The following is a 20,565-nucleotide window of genomic DNA, read 5'->3' on the forward strand; positions in this document are numbered from 1 at the left end:
GGCTGAGCTTCCAGGAGCAGCTCCCAAAGTCTCCACACAGAATTGGACCACCAGGGAACCTGCTCCCTCCACCAGGACAGGAGCCTTAACTTCAGAAAGCTGCCCACCCAGTTGGAAAGCTGCCACCACAGTTACCAGCACCAGAAGCATCTTGTCTCTGCTACAGTCTCTGTGCACATAGTGAACGCCCTGTGCCCTGCCTCTCTCCCCCTGACTCAGGTGCCACTCCGGGTCTCGCTCAAGTCTTTCTGATGATGGAACTTAAATCACGCCCAAAATCCCAGCTGCAGGAGAGCTCTGAGATTTCATCTTTCCAGCCTCTGTGTGCCACGTGGGGTTCGGAGCATTTGCCAACAAGCCAATCCACTGCATTCACCATTGACAATAAGCAAAATGTTTATGATCAGTAACATTTGCATTTTTTCACAATTTGCAGCATACAGACTTCTTAATTAGAGCTAATGTCAAGTCATTCTACATATAAAAATATCATTTTTGACCGTTTCTCAAGAAACAGCTTTTTAAAAACTCAAGAGCAATGCCTACATTATTTCCTGATGCAAAGCTGGTAGAGAAAATAGGATGTTAAATTTAGAATTTCCCTTCCAGCTTTGTTTATTTTCTCCACATCAGCTCTGTTTTCCTCTGTGTCTTTTTCTCCCATGGGGACGTCCTCCACCTTTTCAGTCTGATTTGACCTTTGCCATGCAGACCTGTGGATGAAGAGCCAGAGCCCCCCAAGGTCGATGCTGCTGGCCAGTGGCCTGGTGTGTGTGTTAACAGAACATCTCCAACGCCCTCAGAGCCCATGACCACCATAAGTCACTCATCAAGTCATTTGACTTGGGATGCCCTGGTATTTAATCATTTTTTTCTATAAGCAAAGTTCCACATTCAGACTTTGGCCCGACATATCAAACGTTTCTTGACTGTACCCTGGCCCCACATTGTTACAACCACAAGGGCACTTTCCAGGTACTACCACATGGAGCTGCTGCAGGCAGGAGCCTGGCCCAGGCTCCGGGGAGGCACTGATGGAGAGCCTGACTCATGAGTAACACAAAAGCAGCCTCTTCCTCTCTACCTCTTCGTCCTCTCCAGTTCCTACCTTGCCTCATTTCTTTTCTGCCTCTCATAGCCATTAAATTCAGGTCACTACTATTTGCCATTTTCTTATTTCATGAGAAATAGCACGGTCAGCCAGAGGCTTCATCTCCAAGGAAACCAGGCGTCACAACTGTGCACCTGACCCTTTTGTAGGCACCCTTGGCCATCCCCATCTTGCAGCCTGCTAGACATTTTTCTACCTGGTCTTGTATGTGAGCACCTGTGTTGATCTGTCACTTCTGATCTTGGTGTGCTCCCAGGATTCCTGGAATTTTCTGATAGACTCACAATACCCCTTTAGTCATGTTTATCTTCATGTATGAGAAAGATGCATAGCTATACTTCATACATATACTGTACACATAAAGATAGCAAATAGAAGAAACAATATGCATCTGTCCACTGTAACAGTATCTTTCTTCCTGGACTGCAATGAACATGCCATTGTATTGAAAGACTCTAGTAGGCTGGGCGCGGTGGCTCACGCCTGTAATCCCAGCACTTTGGGAGGCCGAGGCGGGCAGATCACGAGGTCAGGAGATTGAGACCATCCTGGCTAACATGGTGAAACCCCGTCTCTGCTAAAAATACAAAAAATTAGCTGGGCATGGCGGTGGGTGCCTGTAGTCCCAGCTGCTCAGGAGGCTGAGGCAGGAGGATGGCATGAACCGGGAGGTGGAACTTGCAGTGAGCCGAGATCGCCCCACTTCACTCCAGCCTGGGCAACAGAGCAACACTCTGTCTCAAAAAAAAAAAAAAAAAAAAAAAGGCTGTAGTAAAAATTAATCCTAGAATGTACCCGGTTATTATCTCTGCTAAAATAGTTTGCAATTAAATTAAATGAAGATTAAACTACACGTATTGAAAGACATGAAAGCCCAGTGAGTGAGTCAGTGAAAATGGGAAATGAATTAACAGTCACAGTTTGTGCAAGAACTTTCCTGTTCCTTCCTCCCCTAGGCACCTCATTATTTAAACATACTCGTTTTACTCGGTTGTCCTACATCTAGGACTGGCCTCCACTCAGCTAACTCCTCCTCCCCTCTCATTTCTCCAATTCAGCTCTAGTCCAGAGGAGAAAAGAATAATAAATATCACACTAAACACCATGGAATACTTCTCAAGTCACCAAAGAGGTAAATCCAAAAGTATTATTTGCTATTTTGAACTGGAACAACATGTAAATGTTCCCATCTCTTTTCTTGGCAGATGGAACTGGACAGAATACTTCTGTCCATAAGGCCCTTAGAAGCCCCCTAAGCGAAATACCAATGAGGACCTCCCCAGCAGCTGCTGTCTCTCCTGCCAGGTAGATGAGCCCCAGGAATAACCACTGCTTATGGTTTGTTGTATATCCCTCTAGATGTTTTTCTTTATACATATGTGTGTGTGTGTGTGTCTGTGTCTGTGTGTGTAGAGAGAGGGTGTGTGTTGTGTAAATTGGGTTATACTACACATTAGTCCAACACTTACTCATTTCACTTTATCATTGGAATGTGAGCTCCGTGAGGACCAAGATTTTTGTTTATTTTGCTTGCTAACACATCTTTTGTCGGTAACAGGGAGTGAAACATGGTCACATCATGATAGAAGCTCAACAAATATTTGTTGAATGAATAAAGGAATATGTCTGAGACATCTTTACATTGCAACATTTGGAGAAATGATTCCTTTTTGTAAAGGTTATATAATACACATCAATTTATATAGCCATACTTCTACTGATAGATTTTAGGTTACTTGGGGTAAACAATAAAGTGAAGATCCTTATGCAATTTTTTGACCACTAAAGGGGCTATTTCTGCATAAGGGTGGATCAAGATTCATTTGCAAATATGAGAGATCACTGTAGTTAAGCAGAAAGGGATTTAATCCAGGGCATTTGGTACTGGAAGGGCTGGAGAAGGCAGTAGGCTCTGTCCACTGAGCTTCCAGGAAGGGTTCCCAGAGCATCTCAATGCTGGTCCAGTAAAGGAGCTTCTGTTCCTGCCAGAATCAGGAAGTCTTTCTGTAGGTACATGCCCAGGTCCACCACTGCTGCCAAGATCTAGGATCAGCCTTGGGACCACACAGCCACAGGTGCAGTCCATGCCAGCACACCATGCTCTGTGCCTGCCTCATACTGCCCAGAAGATGATGGAACAGACCTAAGAATCTCCACTTCCCTGCCACAGAACAGCAAATGCCTTCCCAGCCATGCTTGCCAGGAGAAGCTGCAGAAGGGCAGCCTTCTACTCCCTGTACCTTCCACATCCTCTGAGAAGGGGCCTGTTTGACAGAAACTAGGCCACTTAATGAGCCAAGCTTTAAGGACTTTGGCAAATACACCCCTTAGCTTTCCAGTCTCATATAAGTCAGTAAGTCACCCTTCAAAGAGACGAGGATGGAATCAAGTGAGCCTGTCCTGAGATCTTCCACACATTGATTCCTAGAAAAGGAAAATGGAGTCCTAGAAAAGGAAGTGTATTTGACCTGTCTTGGCACGTTGAAAAACTTGATAGACACGTTGCCCTCAGTTTACCCTCCCACTCATAGCATGCAAGGTACCGTTTTCCCAGAATTTTCACACTCTATAAATTTTAAAGATTAAGTAAATGAACAATAATAACTTGATTTACTTTGTCCTTCAGTAAGGTTGAGCACTTCATATGTTTACAGACCGTTTATCTATCTTTTATATGTGTGAATGAAAACTTACATACTTTGCCTGTATTTATTTTGAGGTATTAGTCTTTTTCCTATTTGTAAGAAATCTTGATATATTGTGCTTTTTAACTTTTTTATATGTAATGCTATTATTTTCTTTATCTTTGAACTTTCTTTGGAGTTATATTTTACTGAAGAAAAATGTTGCATCTTGTATTCAGTGCTTTCCTTTATGATTTTAAGTGTTTTGTTTCCTGCCTTAAAAAGACCTTTCTAGCTATTAGATTATGAAAATATTCTTCCTTAACATCTTAAAGAAGTCTTTTATTTGTTCAGTCTTAAAACCCATAGAAACATGGGTTTGAATTTAAGTGATCTTTCCCTATCTTAACTGACTTCTGGACTCAGAAATAAATACTCTTTGAAGGAAGATTACATCATCCAGAACCTCAACTTATAGCCACATTAAAAAAAAATATGGTGTCATAGTCAATTTTAAAAATACTAAGTATACAAATAGATAATACCAAATGATGAAAAAAACAAGAGAAAACTAGGCAACAGAAACAGACACAGGAGATCCAGATATTAGACACGGACTTTAAAACAACTGAGATTAATCCAGTAAAGAAAATAAGTAACAAGGTGGATAATTTCAGCAGAAAACCACAATCTATAAAAAAGAATCCATTAGAAATGTTGTAACTTAAAAATAAAATGCCTAAATTTAAGACTCAACAAAGTTTACCTGTAGATTAAACATTTTCAGAGAGGCTTAAGGAACTAAAGACAAGTTGATAGAAATATCTGAACTGAAGCGCAGAGAAAACAAAGAATAGGAAATAGAGAAAAGGACATAAGAGCTATATGGGATGGGGTGAAGAGCTATATGGGATGGGGTGAAAAGATCTAATGTGTAATTGGAGTCCCCAAAAGGGAAAACAAGAAAAACAAGACAGATAGGGCAGAAGCAGTATTGGAAGAGATAATGGCCAAGAATTTTGAAAACTAAACAGATGTTAAGCCCTAGATTCAAGAACAACATGAACCGAAAGCAAAGTAAGCGCAAAGAAAACCACCTAGACACATTAGGCTAAAACTGCTAGTAATGAAAGAGAAAGCATCGTAAAAGCACTCAAAAGGGAAAAAAGAAACCTTAATATCAAAGGAGCAAGAGCTAAAACTGACATCTGCCTTCTCAACAAAAATGATGGAAGCCAGAAGACAATGCAGTGGCATCTGCAAAATGCAGAAGGAATGCCTGCTTTCCTAGAATACCGTACTTGGTGAAAATACCCTTCAAAAGTGAACACAAAAGGAAGATGCTTTCAGTACAACAAAAACAGATTTCTTTTTTACCAGTGTACTTGTGATGAAAAGATTATCTTAAAAAGTTCTGCATGAAGTTTGTTCTTTTAAAAGATTATTAAAATTGATGAACCTCTGACAAGGCTGATATAAAGAAAAGGCATAAATTAGCTCTATCAGGAATTTTTAAAGGGGTGTATCACTAAAGATCCCATAATTATGAAAACAGTGATGAGGAGATTACAGATTAGTGCTCTGTATAGTACTACTCTGTAAATTAGAAAATGTTGATGAGATGGTCAAAATCTTAGAAAAACATCACTTACTAAACTGACATAAATAGTAGTAGGAAATCCTGATAGTCTGTAATTTAAATAATTTTCTCAAAGGAAATGCCAGGAGGCCCAGATGGTTTCATCATGAAATCTCCCAAACATTTAAGGAAGAAATAACACCAATCTTATATATATTCATACAGAGACTAGAAAAAGACTAGAAAAAAAGGTAAACTTTCTTAGATCATTTAAGAGGCCAGTGTATCTTCGATACCTAATTCTTGCAAGGACATTAAAAGACAGGAAAATTAAAAGGTCAGTGTCTCTCATGAACCTCCATGCAAAAATCCAGAACAAAATCTTGGAAAACCTAATTCAGAGATACATTTATTTATTTATTTACTTATTTATTTTTGAGACGGAGTTTCACTCTTGTTGCCCAGGCTGGAGTGCAATGGCACGATCCTGGCTCACCGCAACCTCCGCCTCCCAAGTTCAAGTGATTGTCCTGCCTCAGCCTCCCGAGTAGCTGGGATTACAGCCATGCGCCACCACGCCTGGCTAATTTTGTATTTTTAGTGGAGGCGGGGGTTTCTCCATGTGGGTCAGGCTGGTCTCGAACTCCTGACCTCAGGTGATCTGCCCACCTCGACCTCCCAAAGTGCTGGGATTACAGGTGTGAGCCACTGCGCCTGGCCTCAGAGATACATTTAAAAGATCATGTTAAATTGGGTTTATTCGAGGAATGCAAGGTGGTTTTAACTACTGAAACCAACCAGAGTTAATTTACCACATTAACAAAGGTATAGATATTCAGAGAAGGACTGTGTGGTAGATAGAGCTCCCTCTCCCCTCTCCCCTCTCCCCTCTCCCCTCTCCCCTCCCCCCTCCCCCGTCTCCCCTCTCCCCTCTCCCCTCTCCCCTCTCCCCTCTTTCCACGGTCTCCCTCTGATGCCGAGCCGAAGCTGGACGGTACTGCTGCCATCTCAGCTCACTGCAACCTCCCTGCCCGATTCTCCTGCCTCAGCCTGCCGAGTGCCTGCGATTGCAGGCGTGCGCCGCCACGCCTGACTGGTTTTCGAATTTTTTTGGTGGAGACGGGGTTTCGATGTGTCAGCTGGGCTGGTCTCCAGCTCCTAACCGCGAGTGATCCGCCAGCCTCGGCCTCCCGAGGTGCCGGGATTGCAGATGGAGTCTCGTTAACTCAGTGCTCAATGGCGCCCAGGCTGGAGTGCAGTGGCGTGATCTCGGCTCGCTACAACCACCTCCCAGCCGCCTGCCTTGGCCTCCCTAAGTGCCGAGATTGCAGCCTCTGCCTGGCAGCCACCCCGTCTGGGAAGTGAGGAGCGTCTCCGCCTGACTGCCCATCGTCTGGGATGTGAGGAGCCCCTCTGCCTGGCTGCCCAGTCTGGAAAGTGAGGAGCGTCTCTGCCCGGCCGCCCATCGTCTGAGATGTGGGGAGCACCTCTGCCCTGCCGCCCCGTCCGGGATGTGAGGAGTGTCTCTGCCCGGCCGCCCTGTCTGAGAAGTGAGGAGACCCTCTGCCTGGCAACCGCCCCGTCTGAGAAGTGAGGAGCCCCTCCGCCCGGCAGCCACCCCGTCTGAGAAGTGAGGAGCGTCCTCCCTCCTCATCTGGGAGGGAGGTGGGGGGGTCAGCCCCCCGCCTGGCCAGCCGCCCCGTCCGGGAGGTGAGGGGCACCTCTGCCCGGCTGCCCCTACCGGGAAGTGAGGAGCCCCTCTGCCCGGCCAGCCGCCTCGTCCGGGAGGGAGGTGGGGGGGTCAGCCCCCCGCCTGGCCAGCCGCCCCGTCCGGGAGGCGAGGGGTGCCTCTGCCCGGCCGCCCCTACTGGGAAGTGAGGAGCCCCTCTGCCCGGCCAGCCGCCCCGTCCGGGAGGGAGGTGGGGGGGTCAGCCCCCCGCCTGGCCAGCCGCCCCGTCCGGGAGGCGAGGGGTGCCTCTGCCCGGCCGCCCCTACTGGGAAGTGAGGAGCCCCTCTGCCCGGCCAGCCGCCCCGTCCGGGAGGGAGGTGGGGGGGTCAGCCCCCCGCCCGGCCAGCCGCCCCGTCCGGGAGGGAGGTGGGGGGATCAGCCCCCTGCCCGGCCAGCCGCCCTGTCCAGGAGGTGGGGGGGGCGCCTCTGCCCGGCCGCCCCTACTGGGAAGTGAGGAGCCCCTCTGCCCGGCCAGCCGCTCTGTCTGGGAGGGAGGTGGGGGGGTCAGCCCCCAGCCCGGCCAGCCGCCCCGTCCGGGAGGGAGGTGGGGGGGTCAGCCCCCCGCCCGGCCAGCCGCCCCGTCCGGGAGGGAGGTGGGGGGTCAGCCCCCCGCCCGGCCAGCCGCCCCGTCCGGGAGGGAGGTGGGGGGGTCAGCCCCCCGCCCGGCCAGCCGCCCCGTCCGGGAGGGAGGTGGGGGGGTCAGCCCCCCGCCCGGCCAGCCGCCCCGTCCGGGAGGGAGGTGGGGGGGTCAGCCCCCCGCCCGGCCAGCCGCCCCGTCCGGGAGGGAGGTGGGGGGGTCAGCCCCCCGCCCGGCCAGCCGCCCCGTCCGGGAGGGAGGTGGGGGGTCAGCCCCCCGCCCGGCCAGCCGCCCCGTCCGGGAGGGAGGTGGGGGGGTCAGCCCCCCGCCCGGCCAGCCGCCCCGTCCGGGAGGGAGGTGGGGGGATCAGCCCCCCGCCCGGCCAGCCGCCCTGTCCGGGAGGTGAGGGGCGCCTCTGCCCGGCCGCCCCTACAGGGAAGTGAGGAGCCCCTCTGCCCGGCCAGCCGCCGCCTCCGGGAGGGAGGTGGGGGGGTCAGCCCCCCGCCGGGCCAGCCGCCCCGTCGGGGAAGTGAGGGGCACCTCTGCCCGGCCGCCCCTACTGGGAAGTGAGGAGCCCCTCTGCCCGGCCAGCCGCCCTGTCCGGGAGGGAGGTGGGGGGTCAGCCCCCCGCCCGGCCAGCCGCCCCGTCCGGGAGGGAGGTGGGGGGGGTCAGCCCCCCGCCCGGCCAGCCGCCCCGTCCGGGAGGTGAGGAGCGCTTCTGCCCGGCCGCCCCTACTGGGAAGTGAGGAGCTCCTCTGCCCGGCCACCACCCCATCTGGGAGGTGTACTCAACAGCTCATTGAGAACGGGCCATGAAGACAATGGCGGTTTTGTGGAATAGAAAGGGGGGAAAGGTGGGGAAAAGATTGAGAAATCGGATGGTTGCTGTGTCTGTGTAGAAAGAGGTAGACATGGGAGACTTTTCATTTTGTTCTGTACTAAGAAAAATTCTTCTGCCTTGGGATCCTGTTGATCTGTGACCTTACCCCCAACCCTGTGCTCTCTGAAACATGTGCTGTATCCACTCAGGGTTGAATGGATTAAGGGCGGTGCAAGATGTGCTTTGTTAAACAGATGCTTGAAGGCAGCATGTTCGTTAAGAGTCATCACCACTCCTTAATCTCAAGTACCCAGGGACACAAACACTGCGGAAGGCCGCAGGGTCCTCTGCCTAGGAAAACCAGAGAACTTTGTTCACTTGTTTATCTGCTGACCTTCCCTCCACTATTGTCCTGTGACCCTGCCAAATCCCCCTCTGCGAGAAACACCCAAGAATGATCAATAAAAAAGAAAAAAAAAAAAAAAAACAAAGGTATAAAAAGTATAGTCATCTTAGTAGATGATAGGAAAATATGTTCAGTAAAGATTAATACGTTTCTTAATGAAAAGTCTTAGAAAACTAGGAATAGAAGGGCAATTCCTTAATCTGATGAAGGGTCTCTATTATGTATCTACATCATACGTCATACTTAATGGTGAAATATTGGATGCTTTCCCACAAGATTATGAATGAGATAGGAATGCCCCATATTGTCACTTTTGTTCAGCTCATTTCAAAAGCAAGATATAAAACTACTTTTGAAAACTGTATACCATTATATTTATGTGAGACATGGATACATGGAATTGTGTTTAATGCGATGTGGAGTAGGACCTCTAAGGGAAAGAATGCTTTGGAAAACCTCACAATGGCCCTCCTCACTCATGTGCACAGACAGATGTACCAGGATATTCGTTTCCTAATGCTTATATCAATATCAGTGCCAGTATTAACAGAGAATCGATCAAATAAATTATGGTAATGAAAACAGCTAAAATCTACTGAATGTCTACTATGTACCAGGCCATGTTTTGATTGTTCTAACTGGATTTAACTCTTTTTTTTTTTTTTTTTTAAGACGGAGTTTTGCTCGTTGCCCTGGCTGGAGTGCAATGGCACCATCTTGGCCCACTGCAACCTCCACCTCCTGGGTTCAAGCAATTCTCCTGCCTCAGCCTCCCAAGTAGCTGGGATTACAGGTCTGCACCACCAGACCCGGCTAATTCTATATTTTTTTAGTAGAGATGGGATTTTACCATGTTGGCCAGGCTGCTCTTGAACTCCTGACCTCAAGTGATCCATCCGCCTCGGCCTCCCAAAGTGCTGGGATTACAGGCATGAGCCACCACACCCGACCAGATTTAACTCATTTAATCCCCCCCAACAATCCTCTGGGGTAGGTACTATTTATATCAGTGCCATTTTATAGATAAAGAAAATGAAGCACAGAGGATGAAGTAACCCAGAGTTGTGCAGCTGGTTGGTGGCTATGTGGCCCCAGAGCCCTGTGCTTGGCCTCTTGTGTAACACTTTCCATGAGAAGCCACCAAAAAGGTAGATAGAGAATGACCAGTAAGTGAAAGAAGCAAAACGGTATGCAAAGCAATGGAATCCTGTGATAACATTTGTGTTTTTAGAATAACAGAGGGTTTTTCTTCAAGGGTTTTCCTTGAATAATATCACTCTCACCTGCATTCTGAAATGCTTTTTTTTAATGGTGGTAAAACAAATACACCATGAAAACTACCCTCTTAACAAATTTTTAAGTACGGTTAACTATAAGCACAATGTTGTACAGCAGATCTCCAGAAACTTTTTCTAAAATTTCAGCTTTATTTCAGATTCAGGGTACATGTGCAGGTTTGTTACATGGGTATATTGTGGGATGCTGAGGTTTGGGGTACAATTGATCCCATCATCCAGGTGGTGAGCATAGTATCCAATAGGTAGTTTTTCAACCTTTGCCCCCCTCCCCATTCTACCACTCTCCAATGTCTATTGCTGCCATCTTTTTGTCCTCTAGAACTTTTTTATCTTGCTTGACTGAAACTGTACCCACTGAACAACTCCCCACTTGCCCTCCCCACAACCTCTGGTAGCCATCACTCTACTCTCTGCTTCTGTGAGTTTGACTACTTTAGATTCTTCACTGATACGGTTTCGCTCTGTGTCCCCACCCAAATCTCATCTCGAATTGTAATCTCTATAATCCCCATGTGTCTAGGGAGGGACTTGGTGGGATGTGATGGGGTCCATTTCCCCCATGCTGTTCTTGGGATAGTGAGTGCTCACGAGATCTGATGGTTTTATAAGTGTTTGACAGTTCCTGGTTTTATAAGTGTTTGACAGTTCCTCCTCCACATGCACTCTGTCTTTCTCTGTCCCCGCCTTCCCCCACCTTCCTCCTGCCACCTTGTGAAGAAGGTGCCTATTTCCCTTTCTACCATGATTGTAAGTCTCCTAAAGCCTCCTCAGCCATGTGAAACTGTGAGTCAATTAAACCTCTTTATAAATTCCCAGTCTCAGGGAAGGTCTTTATAGCTGCTTGAAAACTGACTAATAGTGTAAATTTGTAGCAGTAGAGTCAGGTACTGCTATAAAGATAGCCTGAAAATGTGGAAGTGACTTTGGAACTGGGTAACAGGCAGAGGTTAGAACAGTTTGGAGGGCTCAGAACAAGATAGGAAGATGTGGGAAAGTTTGGAACTTGCTAGAGATTTGTTGAATGGTTTTGACCAGAATGCTGATACGATGTGGAAAATGAAGTCCAGGGTGAGGTGGTCTCAGATGGGGATGAGGAACTTACTGGGATCTGGAGCAAAGGTCACTCTTGCTGTCTTTTAGCAAAGAGACTGATGGCATTTTGCCCCTGCCTTAGAGATCTGTGGAACTTTGAACTTGGGAGAAATGATCTGAAATTGGAACTTATGTTTCAAAGGGAAGCAGAGCATAAAAGTTAGGAATATTTGCAGCCTGACAGTAGAATAGAAATGAAAAACCAACTTTCTGGAGAGATACTCAGACCAGCTGCAGAAATTTACATAACAAGGAGCCGAATGTTAATCACCAAAACAGTGGGAAAAAATGTCCCCAGGACATGTCAGAGATCTTGGTGGCAGCCTGTCCCATCACAGGCCCAGTGACCTAGGAGTTAAAAATGGTTTTGTGGCCTGGGCCCAGGGCCGCCCTGCTCTGTGCAGCCTTGGGACTTGGTGCCCTGTGTCCCAGCTGCTCTAGCTCCAGTGGTGGCTAGAAGGGGCCAGTGTACAGCTTGGGCCATTGCTTCAGAGGGTGCAAGCCCCAAGTCTTGGTGGCTTCCATGTGGTGTTGGGCCTGTGGGTACACAGAGGTCAAGAACTGAGGTTTAGGAACCTCTGTCTAGATTTCAGAGGATGTATGGAAATGCCTGGATGACCAGGCAGAAGTCTGCTGCAGGGATGGAACCCTCATGGAGATCCCCTGCTAGGGCAGGGCAAAAGAGAAATGTGAGGTTGGTGCCCCCCACACAGAACCCCCCTGGGGCACTGCCTAGTGGAGCTGTGAGAAGAGGGACACCGTCCTCCAGACCCCAGAATGGTAGATCCACTGACAGTGTGTACCGTGCACCCAGAAAAACCACAGGCACTCAACACCAGCCCGTGAAAGCAGCTAGAAGGGGTGTTGTACCCTGCAAAGCCACAGGGATGGAGCTGCCCAAGACCATAGGAGCCTACCCCTTGGATCAGTGTGACCTGATGTGAGACATGGAGTCAAGGAGATCGTTTCAGAGCTGTAAGATTTGATGACTGCCCCACTGGGTTTTGGACTTGCATGGGGCCTGTGGCTTCTTTATTTTGGTCAATTTCTCCCATTTGGAACAGGAGCATTTATTCAATGCCTGTACTCCCATTGTATCTTGGAGGTAACTGACTTGTTTTTATAGCAGTGTGAAGTGGACTAATACACTCACATACATGGAATCATGCAACATTTGTCCTTCTGTGACCGGCTTCTTTGACTTAACATAATGTCTTCAAGGCTCATTTATGTTGTAGCATGAGACAGGATTTCCTTTTTATGGGTGAATAATATTTCCATTTTATGGGTAATAATATTCCATTGTATATTATGTACCATCTTTTCTTCATCCATTCATCTGGTGGTGGACACTTGGGTTGCATCCACCTCAGCTTTTGTGAATAACACTGCAATGATCATGAGAGTGCAAATATCTCTTTGAGATTCTGTTTTCAATTCTTTGGGATAAATACCTAGAAGTGGCATTGCTGGATCATTTGGTAGTTCTATTGTTATGTTTTTGAGGAACCTCCATACTGTTTTCCATAATGGCTACACCATTGTACGCTCTCATGAACAGTGCACAAGGGTTTCTCTGCCTCCTCACCAGCACTTGTTTTTTTCTGGGTTTTGATGATGGCCTTCCTAACAGGTGTGAGGTGGCATGTCACTGTGGTTTTGATTTGCATTTCCCTGATGATTAGTGATGTTGAGCATCTTTTCATATACTTGTTGGCCATTCAAAATAGAATGCTTTTACACACGTCCTTGAATATACAGAGAACATTCCAGGAAAGATATTCACAAAGCTGATTAGTAATGAGTACTCTTGGGAAGGAGAACTGGGGTGCAGGAGTGAAAGGGAGACTTTCTCTTCACTATTTGCCCTTTTTGTTTCTTTTGAGGATTGTGTCTATTGCATATATTACCTATTTGAATAAATGAGTTAATTAAAAACTCCCCCAGTTATTCCACTGTGTTTAAGAACTGTTGGACGCACACACACGTGCGCATACACACACACGCACCTGTGTTGGTGCTGTTCTTGATGTTACAAGCTCACCATTCTGTTGCCCCCCTGGTTTTTACAGAGGCATCTGGCTTAGAGCAGTGTGCGGTCGGCCAGCAAAGGGATGACTCAATGCTTGGACCTTCCTGATCTTCCCCTTACAGGTAAATTATATAAACATAAAAGACTTTTGACTTGCTGCAGTTTCAACCCCAGAATAATGGATGTGTCATGGACGTTAGATCCAGCAGTGCAGCTGACACAAGGAATAAGTGTCTTATCTCCTGCCAGCTGCACTTCTCAGTGTGCTTGTGCTAGGGAGACAGAAACTTTGTTGCTGATTTTTTTAAAGACATAGAGTCTTGCTTTGTTGCCCAGGCTGGTCTTGAACTCCTGGCCTCAAGCAGTCCTCTCACCTAAGCCTCCCAAAGCACTGAGATGTGAACTACCATGCTTGGCCAAAAAAACCAATCTTTTAATTGCCAAGATGCATACTGAAGTTGAGACCACAACAACTATTGCCCTGAAGTAAATACCTCATTGACAGTACTCCCCACTTAGCCCCCTCCAGGCACCTGTCTGCTTGGATGATTCTATTTACTGTAATAAAGGATCACAGTGACAATTGCTTGCTTCCAGCAATCCCCAGAAGTTGCTTGTCAACATTGAGATCATCAGAAGCTGCAGAAACAGGGATTAATGGGCTGTTTTTGTTGTTCTCTTTAGTGATGTAAATACTGTTTTTCTCTGCAATTTAGAGCTAATTAGCCCCACTCCCAACTTTAGTACCCATAATTGGTGGCTGTAAGCTGTAGAAGGATTGTTTTCTTCCGTGACTGTTTGTGGGTCGTGGGCAGCAACTGTGGGCCTGGTCTCTGGCTTGCTATGTAGCTCTAAACAAGGCACTTAGTTCTCTCAGCTCCAGTTTCCCCTATAACTGTAAACTAGACAATCTTGAAAGGTTTATCCCGTTCTGTATTTTTATGGTCCTTTACGAAATATCATCTGACCAGGTATCATGGCATGCTCCTATAGTCCTAGCTACTCAGAAGGCTGAGGTGGGAGGATCACTTGAGCCCAGGAGGTTAAGTCCAAATCCAGCCTAGGCAACATAGCGAAACTCCATATCTAAAAAAGAAAAAGAAATATCATCTGGAGGATTCGGTCTATTTCATTATCTGTTTTGATTGTGACTAATATGACAGCAGAAAGAGCCTTGAAAGAATTAAGGGAGGAGACCACCCCTCATATTGTCTTATGCCCAATTTCTGCCTCCAAAGAAAGAAGTAAAAACTAAAAGGCAGAAATGAAATCCACAGACAGCCCGGCACCACATTCTGGGCCTGGTAGTTAAAAGATCGACCTCTGACCTAATCGGTTATTTGCATAAGAAAAGCACTGTGAAGATCCCTCTCCTGTTCTGTTCCGTTCTAATTACTGGTGTATGCAACCCCCAGTCAGGTACCCCCTGCTTGCTCAATCGATCACGACCCTCTCACGTGGACCCCCTTAGAGTTGTGAGCCCTTAAAAGGGACATGAATTGCTTACTCGGGGAGCTCGGCTCTTGAGACAGGAGTCTTGCTGATGCTCCCAGACGAATAAACCCCTTCCTTCTTTAATTCAGTGTCTGAGGGGTTTTGTCTGCAGCTCTTATCTGCTACAGAATGATTTCTGCTTTTTTACTGAACCGGGCCCTGTGGCTGGAATGGCCTTTCTCATGTAAAAAAGTTCTTCTTGGTTCCCAGTTTCCTTCCTGCCTGCCGCTGCCTGTGACCTGGTCATCACATGAGGCATTTTCCTGCCACTCTGTCTCTCTCTCTCTCTCTGATGTCTGTCAATTAAAACATTACCTGGGGGCAGGTAATGTCTTTCCCCAGGTAAGGGCAATTTCATAAGGCCCTTAGAAAGGTGCATGCTGGGTTTAATGCTCTGATGACATCGTCTTGAAATTCACAATAATTTTTGAACAAGGGTCGATTTGCATATAGATCCTATAAAGGAAGTGGTGGTCCTGCCTGGAGAATCCACGTCCCTATTGCATTTTCATTACATCAGAAGCATATATATGTTTATACTTGAAGATAAAATGAGAACTGTGTTGTACTGGAGAATGATGTTTGATGGCAATCAAGAGCCTCTTCTTCAGGAATAGGTGATTATGTGGTCGTTCCCACAGATCTTCGAAAGGGAAGGACCTAGGAACTGAAGCCAGACCCCCACCTCTGCAAGAGTTCCTTGCTGGAGTCACTCAGCAGACCCCCACTCTCTCGACTTTGGGGACATGAGACTGCTGAGCACCTCCACCAGAGGGAAAGTGGAAGTGGCCCCAAGAAAGAGGGAACCACGAAGCAGTTTCAGGTATCATGTCTCAAACAGTAAGAAATCAGAAAAACACAGGGCTGATCAGCTTTGATTGTTCCTTCTGTTTTGTCCTCCTGGACAATTGACTTCGACAAATATTTGCTGCATGAAAATAATTAAGATGCAGTGCCCGTCTTCAGTGAGTTTAAAAGGAGGATGCTGGACAGTAAGTAGTGTGCAAGATGAAATTAAGAGCTGTAAAAAAACAATACTAAATAGGCAAAGTACTTGAGAGTTGTTAGTTGGCATAAGAAGTGTAGAGAGAGGTAGAAGTTCAGGGAATGTGGGTGGTAATGTGTGTCTGGACTAGACTGTGGGCTTCCTAAGGCCAGGGACTCTGCCATATATATGCATGGTAGGCTCTCTGTTAGTATTTGTTGGGTGGATGGATAGGTGACTAGGACATTCCAGCTGGAAGGCAGGTTGGAGCCATATTGCAAATCTTCATTGCTAAGGAAGAGGTTTGTGCTTTATTTTGATAAAGCACTGAGGAGCCACCAAGTTTGTGGGATTTTGTTCCTGTTTTTGAGTTATGGTACAGTGAGATTGGACCCATATTTTAAGGAGGAGTCATGAGAAAACAGTGGCATGTAAGGATTAGAGAGGCATTTTGAAATCAGTGTTTAAGGAGGACTTTCGCAGGGATGTGAAGGAGGGCTTGGCAGAGGGCAGGACTGCAAGGCCAACAGGGTGGTCACTAAGAGCTGGTCTTTGCTGCCACAGCTCTGTCACCTCCTCCCTTTTCAGTGCCCCTGGTCACCCAGGTTACAGCAAACTTGGTCAACTGTTTCCTCTCTCATGTCTTCCTGCTTCTTCATGTTGGTTAATCTTCTAAGCACTGAGCACATCCTGCTGCAGACCTTGCAGAAATTTCCCATGACTCTGTCCTCTGCACTCCTCATCCTGATCTACTAGATGCTCCACTACTTAGCACCACCCCTGCCCACCTGCCAGAGTGGCCCAGCCTCTCCCTCCACCTGAACCTGTTTTAGTCCGTGCCTTAGCAATACTGCACAAGCATATTTGAGTGTAAGTCTTTGTGTATAAGGTTCTAACTTGAATTGTCCTCCTTTTGTCCTTTCACACTCTAAATACTGTTCTCTTTATTTAAAGGTCAAAACTTTCATGAAGTTATAGCTAACACCTGGCAGCATTGACAGCTCCCTTCTCCCTTTTCTTTTTCTTTTTCTTTTCTTTCTTTTTTTTTTTTTTTTTTGAGACAGATCCTCACTCTGTCACCAAGGCTGGAGTACAGTGGCATCATCTGGGCTCACTGCAGCCTCTGCCTCCTGGGTCCAAGTGATTCTCATGCCTCAGCCTCCTGAGTAGCTGGGATTATAAAGGCATGCACCATGACACCCAGCTAATTTTTGTATTTTTTTTAGTAGAGACAGGATTTCACCATTTTGGCTAGGCTGGTCTCAAACTCCTGATCTGCCCACTTCAGCCTCCCAAAACGCTGGGATTGCAGGTGTGAGCCTCCATGCCTGGCCAACATCTCCCTTCTCTGACTTTGGTGTCTTACGCTATTTCAGGTGTTTAATTTCTGTACTGCTTTGTGGTGTGGATAACTTCTGCACAATATATGCCTTAATCTCCATTTATGCTGTAATTTAGTGGACAGTAAATGTTCAGCTTACCTTTGGTATCTCTCCCAGCCCCTTGCATTGTGCAACACACATAACATTTCACTCAGTAAAACTTACAAATGAGTATGCTCATTCATATACAATATGAATGTATTGTTTATTTATCAGTATACAAAATTGGCTACTTTTGGAGTAATAGCTTTTTTTTTTTTTTTTTTTGGGAGACAGAGTCTCACTGCAACCTCTGCCTCAGGTTCAAGCAGTTCTCCTGTGTCAGCCTCCTAAGTAGCTAGTAGTAGCTTTTTAATACATATTATCATTACTAATAAGGGTACTATCAAAGGATTTATGAAAGTCTGAATGAATAAGCTAGGACTTATTGTTATACCTTTGGATGTAGCCTATATTTGCACCCAAATAGATGAAGTCATATATTTTAGAGGTTTAATTTAAAGCCCCAGATATTACATATTGTCCTGTTTATGTGCGTGAGATTTAAATAATCAAAAGAGGTTTTAAAAACCAGAATTAGTGCTATTCTAAAATTCTCCTTTTCATTATACCAGAAATGCATACAGGAAGGCTATGGGTATATTAATATGCTACTGATATTTTATCTTTCATAGTGAAAAGTTAAATTAGTAAAATCAATTTATTTCAATTTTACATTTATCTCATTGAGATAAAGCAATGGCAGGATATCTGGTATTTTTAATATGCCCTTCCTCTGTTGCCCAGGCTGGAGTGCAGTGGTATAATCATAATTCACTACATCCTTGAACTCCTGGCCTCAAGCAGTCCTCCCACCTCAGCCTCCTGAATAGCTGGGACTACAGGTGTGCGCTACCATGCCCAGCTTGCTTATTTATTTATTTATTTATTTATTTATTTATTTCAGAGTTGAGGTCTCACTATGTTTCTCAGGCTGGTTTCAAGCTCCTGGGCTCAGGTAATCCTCCTGCCTCAGCTTTCCAAAGTGCTGGGATTACAGGCGTGAGCCACTGTGCTGTGCCCGTCTCTACCTTTTAAATTTTATTTAGATACTGATGTAGTCTTGAAACCTGTAGAATGCTTTTGTATAGATATCCTTAATTCAAATGAGTTTGAATTAAAGTTCTAGCCTGAATTATATTTACACAAATAAAAGACTAGATGGATGAGCAACAGATGGATTTTAAAACAAAATGTAGCAAAACTCTCCCCAGACTCATGACAGTCAGGAGGCACAATTTCGTGTTTGTTTCACACTGTGAGACATCAAATACATTATTAATGTAACTAATGTGGTTGTTTCTTCAGATTCTGGCTGAATAAACCAGACATTTGCTTTTCTAAAGTAGGTATTTATTTCTTGTGAATTTGAGGATTCTAAACATTAGCATCTTCTCCTTAACATGTGCTCTTCTCTCTAACCAGTGTGGAAAGACGAAACCCTCTGGTGGCCTTGGCCTGGGAATATGGCGGTTTCAAGTGCAATGCTGTACTGAAATGGTACCAGAAGAAGACAGAAGGTTACATGGTAAGGGACAATGTCAGCCAGCTTCCACCAGCCCTGGGCAGTAGTAGGCCTGTGCCAGTACATGTTCCATGTGTGCCTGTGCTTGGTGGACCAATATGCATGTAATTATCATCTTTCTGTTCTCCTAGACAGAGAGGCATATGCAACGGGAAGCCAGTTTGCACTCCACCCACCAAACATATGGGTGCATGCAGAGCTGCATCTCCCTAGGGAAGGGGGACCTTTTCCTTTGCTCAAAGTGTTACCGATCATGGGTTCTTAGGCTCTTGATGCAATAGAAATTCTCACCAGGTCAAAAGAGTTTTCCTAGCAAGGCTTTATTGGAGCATATGCCCAGGCACAAGGGAGGAAGCACAGGAGAGGGAGGATTCTCTGGCTGACTCCCTGAAATGAGCTGATAGGGATTTCTTTTATTAGGCAATGTGCGGAAATTGATGTCAAGGTAGGGAATGCGGGCTGGGCAGGGTAGAGAATGTGAGGGGGAGGGGACATGAGTCGGCTTATCTGCTGGCAATGGTTGTCTTGAGTAATGGGCCATCTGGTGCTCTGGTTAGTGGCAGCAAGGCTGTATGAATCAGTTGTTTAGCATTCCTTCCTGAGGTGGGATACTTGCAACCTTGGTTGGATATTTTGGATCTCCTAAGGCCAGTTCCTGTAATCCTTTAAGTAAAAGGCAAGGTTAAACATTATGAGAGCACCGAAGAACAATACGGAGTGGCTGTTTTCTTTGCGTGACTGTTAGTGGGGATGGCGTCAGTGAGGTAGTGGTGTGGGCTTTGTGATGAGTGGGAATGCGTGAAAGAATGCTGCAGTGGGGCCTCCACCCAAGGAGACAGCTTGTGCTAAATTACACTCCCAAAGAAGAGTGCTTTGCCTAATTCATATAAAGGCCCTCCATAAATGAGCCTCCAAAACTTCTCCAAATATTTTCTTTCTGTTGCTTTCAGAGTTGTTTGCATTTAGTTTAAAGAGTTTTTGTTTACTAGGACAGTATCTGTTTTCTGTTCAGAAAAGGAATTAATACCTGGTATAAGTTTAAGTTTTTTGTGCGTGTGAAACACTGTACACAAAGATAAAAATGCACAAAATATAAACTATAGTTTTTTTTGTTGTTGTTGTTGTTTAAGAGACGGAGTCTCATTCTGTTGCCCAGGCTGGAGTGCAGTGGTGTGATCTCGGCTCACTGCAACCTCTGCCTCCCGGGTTCAAGCAATTCTCCTGCCTCGACCTCTGGAGTAGCTGGGATTACAGTCGTGAGCCACCACACCTGGTTAATTTTTGTATTGTTACTAGAGATGGGGTTTCACCGTGTTGGCCAGGCTGGTCTCAAACTCCTGTCCTCAGGTGATCCGCCTACCTCAGCCTCCCAAAGTCCTGGGATTACAGGCATGAGCCACCACTCCTGGCCTCAAATGATAGTCTCTTGAACTATGAGGAAGTGAAAAGTCACACAGTCACCACTCGCATCCAGAAGAAGAGCATCGCCAGCTCCCACAGACCTTTCCTACAACTTTCCCATCATAACCCCTCACTACTCCCTAAGATAACCATTGTCCTCAATTATTCTCCTTATGGATTTTCACAAAAGTATGCAGCCCTGAATATTATGTTAGTATTGCTTGCATTTGAATTTTATTATAAATGGAATTTTAAAAACTATGTAATTTTGCATCTATCTTTTTTACTTTTTTGGTTTTAGGGAGCGGAAAGTTTAATAGGCAAGAAGGATGGGAGAAGGCAGAAAATGGAGGCTCCCCTGTACAGAGACAGAGGGAGGGGAGCTTTTTTTTACACAGTATTGAATCAGTGAGATTTATTCATGTTGTCACCTATACTGTAATTTGTTCATTTTCTTCACCATTTAGTAAC

At 46.1% G+C, this 20,565-nt stretch overlaps 1 pseudogene; it reads left to right on the plus strand.

Moving 5' to 3' along the window:
- LOC134728403 (cytospin-B-like) overlaps positions 1-19,269 on the plus strand; it is a 37,871-nt pseudogene extending 18,602 nt beyond the window's left edge.
- The last annotated feature ends 1,296 nt before the right edge of the window (positions 19,270-20,565 follow it).

This window comes from Pan paniscus, chromosome 19 (genome assembly GCF_029289425.2).
Source record: "Pan paniscus chromosome 19, NHGRI_mPanPan1-v2.0_pri, whole genome shotgun sequence".
NCBI lineage: Eukaryota > Metazoa > Chordata > Mammalia > Primates > Hominidae > Pan > Pan paniscus.